Source organism: Dipteris shenzhenensis, chromosome 18 (genome assembly GCF_047967505.1).
Source record: "Dipteris shenzhenensis isolate YYH24624 ecotype China chromosome 18, Dip_SZ_1.0, whole genome shotgun sequence".
Lineage (NCBI taxonomy): Eukaryota > Viridiplantae > Streptophyta > Polypodiopsida > Gleicheniales > Dipteridaceae > Dipteris > Dipteris shenzhenensis.
Window position 1 is genome coordinate 14,222,145 of NC_141613.1, and position 6,597 is coordinate 14,228,741.

The window sequence follows — 6,597 nt, forward strand, 5'->3', positions numbered from 1 at the left end:
CCCGCTTCTCTCTCTTAATCTCTCTCCCCCTCTCTCCTCTCTCTTTCTTTCCCTCCCTACTCTTCTCTCTCATTTAAAAATATAATATAAAAGATGTAATATATAAAACTCTCTTTACTTTCTCTCTCTCTCTCTCTCTCCTCCTAAATCTCTTTGTAGCCATAGTCAAGACACCTCATTCTCTCTCTTAATCTCTCTCTCTCTCTCTTTGATAACTCTTAAGTATTTTTCTCTCTATCCTTATCCCACTTATTCTCTCTCTCCCTCTCCCTCCCTCTAGCACAGAAGTTTCATTCCTCTCTCTCTCTCTCTCTCTCTCCCTCTCTCTCTCTCTCTCTCTCTCTCTCTCCCTAAGTCTCCCTCTTCTCTTCTCTCTCTCTCTCTCTTTTCCTCTCTCCTCTCGCCACGTTTCATTCCCATAAACATCTCTCTCTCTCTCTCCCTCTCTCTCTTTCTCTCTCTCCCTCTCTCTCTTTCTCTCTCCCTACTCTCTCCCTCCCTCAAGTAGCCACAGCCCCCAAGAGACCCGCTTCTCTCTCTTAATCTCTCTCCCCCTCTCTCCTCTCTCTTTACTTGCTTCTCTCTCTTAATCTCTCTCCACCTCTCTCCTCTCTCTTTCTTTCCCTCCCTACTCTTCTCTCTCATTTAAGGAGCCCCTCTTCTCTGTGTGAATCTCTCTCTCTCTCTCCCTCTCTCCCTCTCCTCTCTCATTTAAGGAGCCCCTCTTCTCTCTCTTAATTTCTCTCTTTTCCTCCCTCCCTATTCTCCCATTTCTCAAATTTACAAACTCAAATATAAATAAAAAACTAATTAAAATAGAACTCAAAAACTCAAATAAGAAACTAATTTAAAAAGAATTGTAATGCCTTCTAAAAGACCACCCTCCTCAAAAACTTTAAGAATAAACTAATTGAAAAAGAATTATAAGTAAAGAAAAAGAATTACAATACAATTTTAAGAAATAAAACTCAAAAACCTTAACAAGAAACTAATTGAAAAGAATTGTAAGTAAAGAAATAGAATTACAAGACGAATAAAAAAGAATGCAAGTACCCGGAAAAAGTGAAAAAAGTAAGGCTCGGCTTATCCTTTCTCTTCCGCTCTTGGTTGCTTCAATGAAATGAGGAGAGAGTTAAAACTAGTCCACTCCTACGCATAAATTTGAATTTTCAAAAAAGAGAGGGAAATTTGAATTCATTATAAATTTGAATTCAAATTTGTGTTCAACATTCTTCTTATACTTTCTTCTCATACGTTCCTTTTGAATTCAAATTTATGTTCAACATTCTTCTTGATACTTTCTTCAACATTCTTCTCGATTCTCGTAAGTCCTTTTCATTCTTCTCGTAAGTCAAATCTTATTTTTCGTTCTTGCTCGTGATAGTAAGTCAAATCCTCCTCTCCCATCTCTCTCCTTCTGCTCCCTCCTCTCCTCTCCCTCTCTCTCTCTCCTCTCTCTCCTTCCTCTCCTCTCCCTCCCTCCATCCATCCCTCGACCCAACCCTCTCCTCCAGCCTCCTTCCCTCCCCTCCCTCCGCCGCCAAAACTCCTCCCTCGACCTCTCCCTTCCCCTCGCCCCCCCTTCTTCCCCAAAATCCCCCTCCCCCTCCCCCTCCCCTCCTGCTACCCTTCCCCCTCTCCCGTCGCCTAACCTCTTCCTCCCCTACCCCTTTTTCCCCCTACCCCTTTTTCCCCTACCCCCTTTTAACCTTCCCCCCTTTTCCCCACCCCCCTTGGTGACCCCCCCAACCCTTCCACCCTCTTCCCCACTCTCCCTTTGGCCCCCTCTCAACCCTCCCTCCCTCCTTGGCGACACCCCCCCTTCACCGCGGGCTGGCGGCCGCGGCCGCCCCAGCCCCCCCTCTCTCAACCCCCCCCTCCTTCACTCTTTCCCACCCCCCCTCCTCTCACCCATCCCCCCCCTCTTCACCCTCCCTCCTCTCACCCATCCCCCCCCTCCTCTCACCCATCCCCCCCCTCTTCACCCTCCCTGGGCTGGCGGCCGCGGCCGCCAGCCCCCCCCCCTCCTCTCACCCAACCCTCCCCCCCTTCTTTACCCTCCCCCCCCTTCGCAACCCCTCCCTGCTGCCAGCCCCCCCCCTCCTCTCACCCATCCCCCCCCCTCTTCACCCTCCCTGGGCTGGCGGCCCCCCCCCTCCTCTCACCCAGCCCCCCCCCTCTTCACCATCCCCCCCAACCCCCCCTTCGCAACCCCTCCCCCTCCCTGGGCTGGCGGCCGCGGCCGCCAACCCCCCCCTTCTTCACCCTCCCCCCCCCTCAGCCGCTCCCCCACCCTTCGCAACCCCTCCCCCTCCCCGCGGCCGCCAGCCCCCCCCCCCTCCTCTCACCCAACCTCCCCTCCTCTCACCCAGCCCCCCCTCTGCAACCCCTCCCTGGGGCTGGCGGCCGCGGCCGCGAGCCCCCCCCCCCTCCTCTCACCCATCGCCCCCCCCTCTTCACCCTCCCTGGGCTGGCGGCCGCGACCGCCAGCCCCCCCCCCCTCCTCTCACCCAGCCCCCCCTCTTCACCCTCCCCCCCCCCCTTCGCAACCCACCCATCCCCCCCCCTCTTCACCCTCCTTGGGCTGGCGGCCGTGGCCGCCAGCCCCCCCCCCTCCTCTCTCATAGCCTCCCCCCTCTTCACCCTCCCCCCCCTTTTTGCAACCCCTCCCCCTCCCTGGGCTGGCGGCCGCGGCCGCCAGCCCCCCCCCCTCCTCTCTCATAGCCTCCCCCCTCTTCACCCTCCCCCCCCCCTTTCGCACTTCCTCCCCCCAGCCCCCCCTCTTCACCCTCACCCCCCCTCCCCCCCCTCAGCTGCTCCCCCACCCTCCCGGGCTGGCGGCCGCGGCCGCCAGCCCCCCCCCCTCCTCTCTCATAGCCTCCCCCCTCTTCACCCTCCCCCCCCCCTTTCGCAACCCCTCCCCCTCCCTGGGCTGGCGGCCGCGGTCGCGGCCGCCAGCCCCCCCCTCTTCACCCTCACCCCCCCTCCCCCCCCTCAGCCGCTCCCCCACCCTCCCGGGCTGGCGGCTGCGGCCGCCAGCCCCCCCCCCTCCTCTCTCATAGCCTCCCCCTCTTCACCCTCCCCCCCCTCTTTCGCAACCCCTCCCCCTCCCTGGGCTGGCGGCCGCGGCCGCCAGCCCCCCCCCTCCTCTCTCATAGCCTCCCCCCTCTTCACCCTCCCCCCCCCCTTTCGCAACCCCTCCCCCTCCCTAGGCTGGCGGCCGCGGCCGCCAGCCCCCCCCCTCTTCACCCTCACGCCCCCTCCCCCCCCTTAGCCGCTCCCCCACCCTCCTGGGTTGGCGGCCGCGGCCGCCCGCCCCCCCTCTTCAACCCCCCCCTCCCCCCCTTAGCCGCGCCCCCACAGCCAGCCGCCCCCCTCTTCACCTCACCCCCCCTCCCCCCCCTCAGCCGCTCCCCTCCCCCTCCCGGGCTGGCGGCCGCGGCCGCCAGCCCCCCCCTCCCCCCCTCAGCCGCGCCCCCACCCTCCCCCCCCCTTCGCTACCCGCCAGCGCCTCTTCACCCTCCCCCCCTCCCCCCCTCAGCCGTGCCCCCCCCCTTCCCCCCTCAGCCGCGCCCCCCCCCTCCCCCTCTCAGTCGCTCCCCCCTCCTCCCCCTCTCAGCTGCCCTCCCCCCCCCTCTCAGCTGCCAGCCCCCCTCCCACCTGCTTCCCTCCCACCCGCCGCGCCAGCCTCCCCTCCCACCCCCTTCCCTCCCACCCACCTCCCTCTTCACCCCTTCCTCCCCTCCCTTCCTCCTCCCACCCTCTTCCTCCCCTCCCTTCCTCCTCCCTCCCCTCCCTCCCCTCCCCTGAACCTTTCTCTCTCTAGTTTCTCTCTCTTCAAATTTTAAAAAAGAAACTAGAAAAAAAAGTTTGCAAGTACCTGGAAACAGTTTGTAAGTTTGCTCTTTCTTGCTTTCTTGCTCTTCCTTCCTTGCTCTCTTGATCGTCCTTGCTTTCTTACTTTCTTGCTCTTCCTTCCTTGCTCTCTTGATCGTCCTTGCTTTCTTGCTTCAGTGAATGAAATGAGGGGAGAATGAATGAAGAAGGAAGACTATATATAAGAAAAATTAGGTTTTCCTCCTCCTCTCCTATTGGCTTTCCATTCCTCCCCTCTCTCCTATTGGCTTTTCATTTATCTCCTCTCCCATTGGCTCCCATTACTCCCCCTCTCCTATTGAACCCCCATCCTTCATCCATTAGCCCTCCTCCCATCCATCCATTTCTTCTTCCTCCCCATTGCCACCACTCCCATCCCACATTTCCACCACGTCCCATACTCCTCCCATTTCCCAAAATCCCATATTTCCCCATCTCACCCTCCTCTTTTTCATCCCCTATTAACTTCCTCACTCATTTCACTCCCTTATTAGCCTACTCCCCTATTACCTTCCCCTCTCCCATTCCATTCTTCCCTCCCCACTCTCACTTCCACTTCCCATTACTCACTTGCCATTTAAAAACTATTAATATATTATTATACTATTTTTTATACTTATTATCATACACCCTTATTACTTCCTTATCCTATTCCACTCCTCCCTCCTCATTCCCACTTCCACTTCCCATTACTCACTTGCTATACACATTTGCAAACTATTAATATATTATTACATGATTTTTTATACTATTTGTAAACTTACATATGGGCAAAATCACAGGTGTCAAAGCGATCCTATTGTGGTCATACAACAACTGTGCTTTTATTCAAGGGCATATTTATCCTCATCAACAAGCTTATTTACTCAAGGTATGAAGTGCATAATTTGTGCACTAGGTGTTTACTTTGTGCCAAAATTGTTTGCCACACACACACACACATATACATATACCGAGAATTTTCTAATATTATCGCATCTACATTTCTCCAATGGGCACAAAACTTTGTACACTCCTCAACCTAGGTCTTATTGACTTGCATACAAAGTGGTGCACCCATCTCATAAGTACTTGTTCGGATAACACACCTCCTATGTATTTTATGACGATTGTGCATAACACTAGCAACAAAATGGTGTATCATGTGAGACAGACTATGCAAAGCATATCCAATGGACACAAGACTTTACACGTTCCTCAACCTAGGCAGTATTGACTTGTGTGCAAAGTGGCATCCCCATCCGATAAGTACTTGTTTGAAAAATACACCTACGATCGTGTTTTTTGACGATTGTGCATGACACTAAGCCAACAATGGTGTTTTATGCTTGATCGACAATGCAAAGCATATCCGATGGGCACAATACTTTGCACACACCTTCAACTAGGTAGAATCGACTTACATGCAAAGTGGCATGCCCATCCCATAAGTGCTTGATCCTATAACATACCTAGAAACGTGTTTTTTGACGGATGTGCATGACACTAGAGTAAAAATAGTATTTAATGCTCGATCGACCATGCAAAGGATATCTGATGGGCACAAAACTTTTCGTACGCCTCAACCTAGGTGATATTGAAATGTTCTCAATGAGGCACACCCATCCGATAAGTACTTGGTCAGATAACACCTAATGGCGTGTTTTTTTGCGAATGTGCATGCACATTCGCAAAAAAACACGCCATTAGGTGTTATCTGACCAAGTACTTATCGGATGGGTGTGCCTCATTGAGAAAATTTCAATACCACCTAGGTTGAGGCATACGAAAAGTTTTTCACGAATGTGCATGACACTAAGACAAAAACGGTGTTTTATGCTTGATCGACAATGCAAAGCATATCCGATGGGCACAATACTTTGCACACACCTTCAACTAGGTAGAATTGACTTACATGCAAAGTGGCACGCCCATCCCATAAGTGCTTGATCGGATAACATACCTAGCAGCGTGTTTTGACGGATGTGCATGACACTAGAGTAAAAATAGAATTTAATGCTCGATCGACCATGCAAAGGATATCTGATGGGCACAAAACTTTTCGTACGCCTCAACCTAGGTGATATTGAAATGTTCTCAATGAGGCACACCCATCCGATAAGTACTTGGTCAGATAACACCTAATGGCGTGTTTTTTTGCGAATGTGCATATCATTAGGGAAAAAATGATGTATAATGCGTGATCGACCATGTAAATCATATCCGATGGTGACAATACTTTGCACGCACCTCAACGTAGTTAAAACGGACTTGTGTGCAAAGTGGAGGCCCCATCTGATAAGTATTTATTTGAATAACACACCTATGGCCGTGTTTTTATATGGTTGTGCATGACACTAAGGCAAAAACAGTGTGTTATGCTTGATCGACAATGCAAAGCATATCCGATGGGCACGATACTTTGCACACACCTTCAACTAGGTGGAATTGACTTACATGCAAAGTGGCACGCCCATCGCATAAGTGCTTGATCAGATAACACACCTAGCAGCGTGTTTTTTTACGGATGTGCATGGCACTAAGGCAAAAATGGAATTTAATGCTCGATCGACCATGCAAAGCATATCCGATGGGCACGATACTTTGCACACACCTTCAACTAAGTGGAATTGACTTACATGCAAAGTGGCATTCCCATCGCATAAGTGCTTGATCGGATAACACACCTAGCAGCGTGTTTTTTTACGGATGTGCATGGCACTAAGGCAAAAATGGTATTTA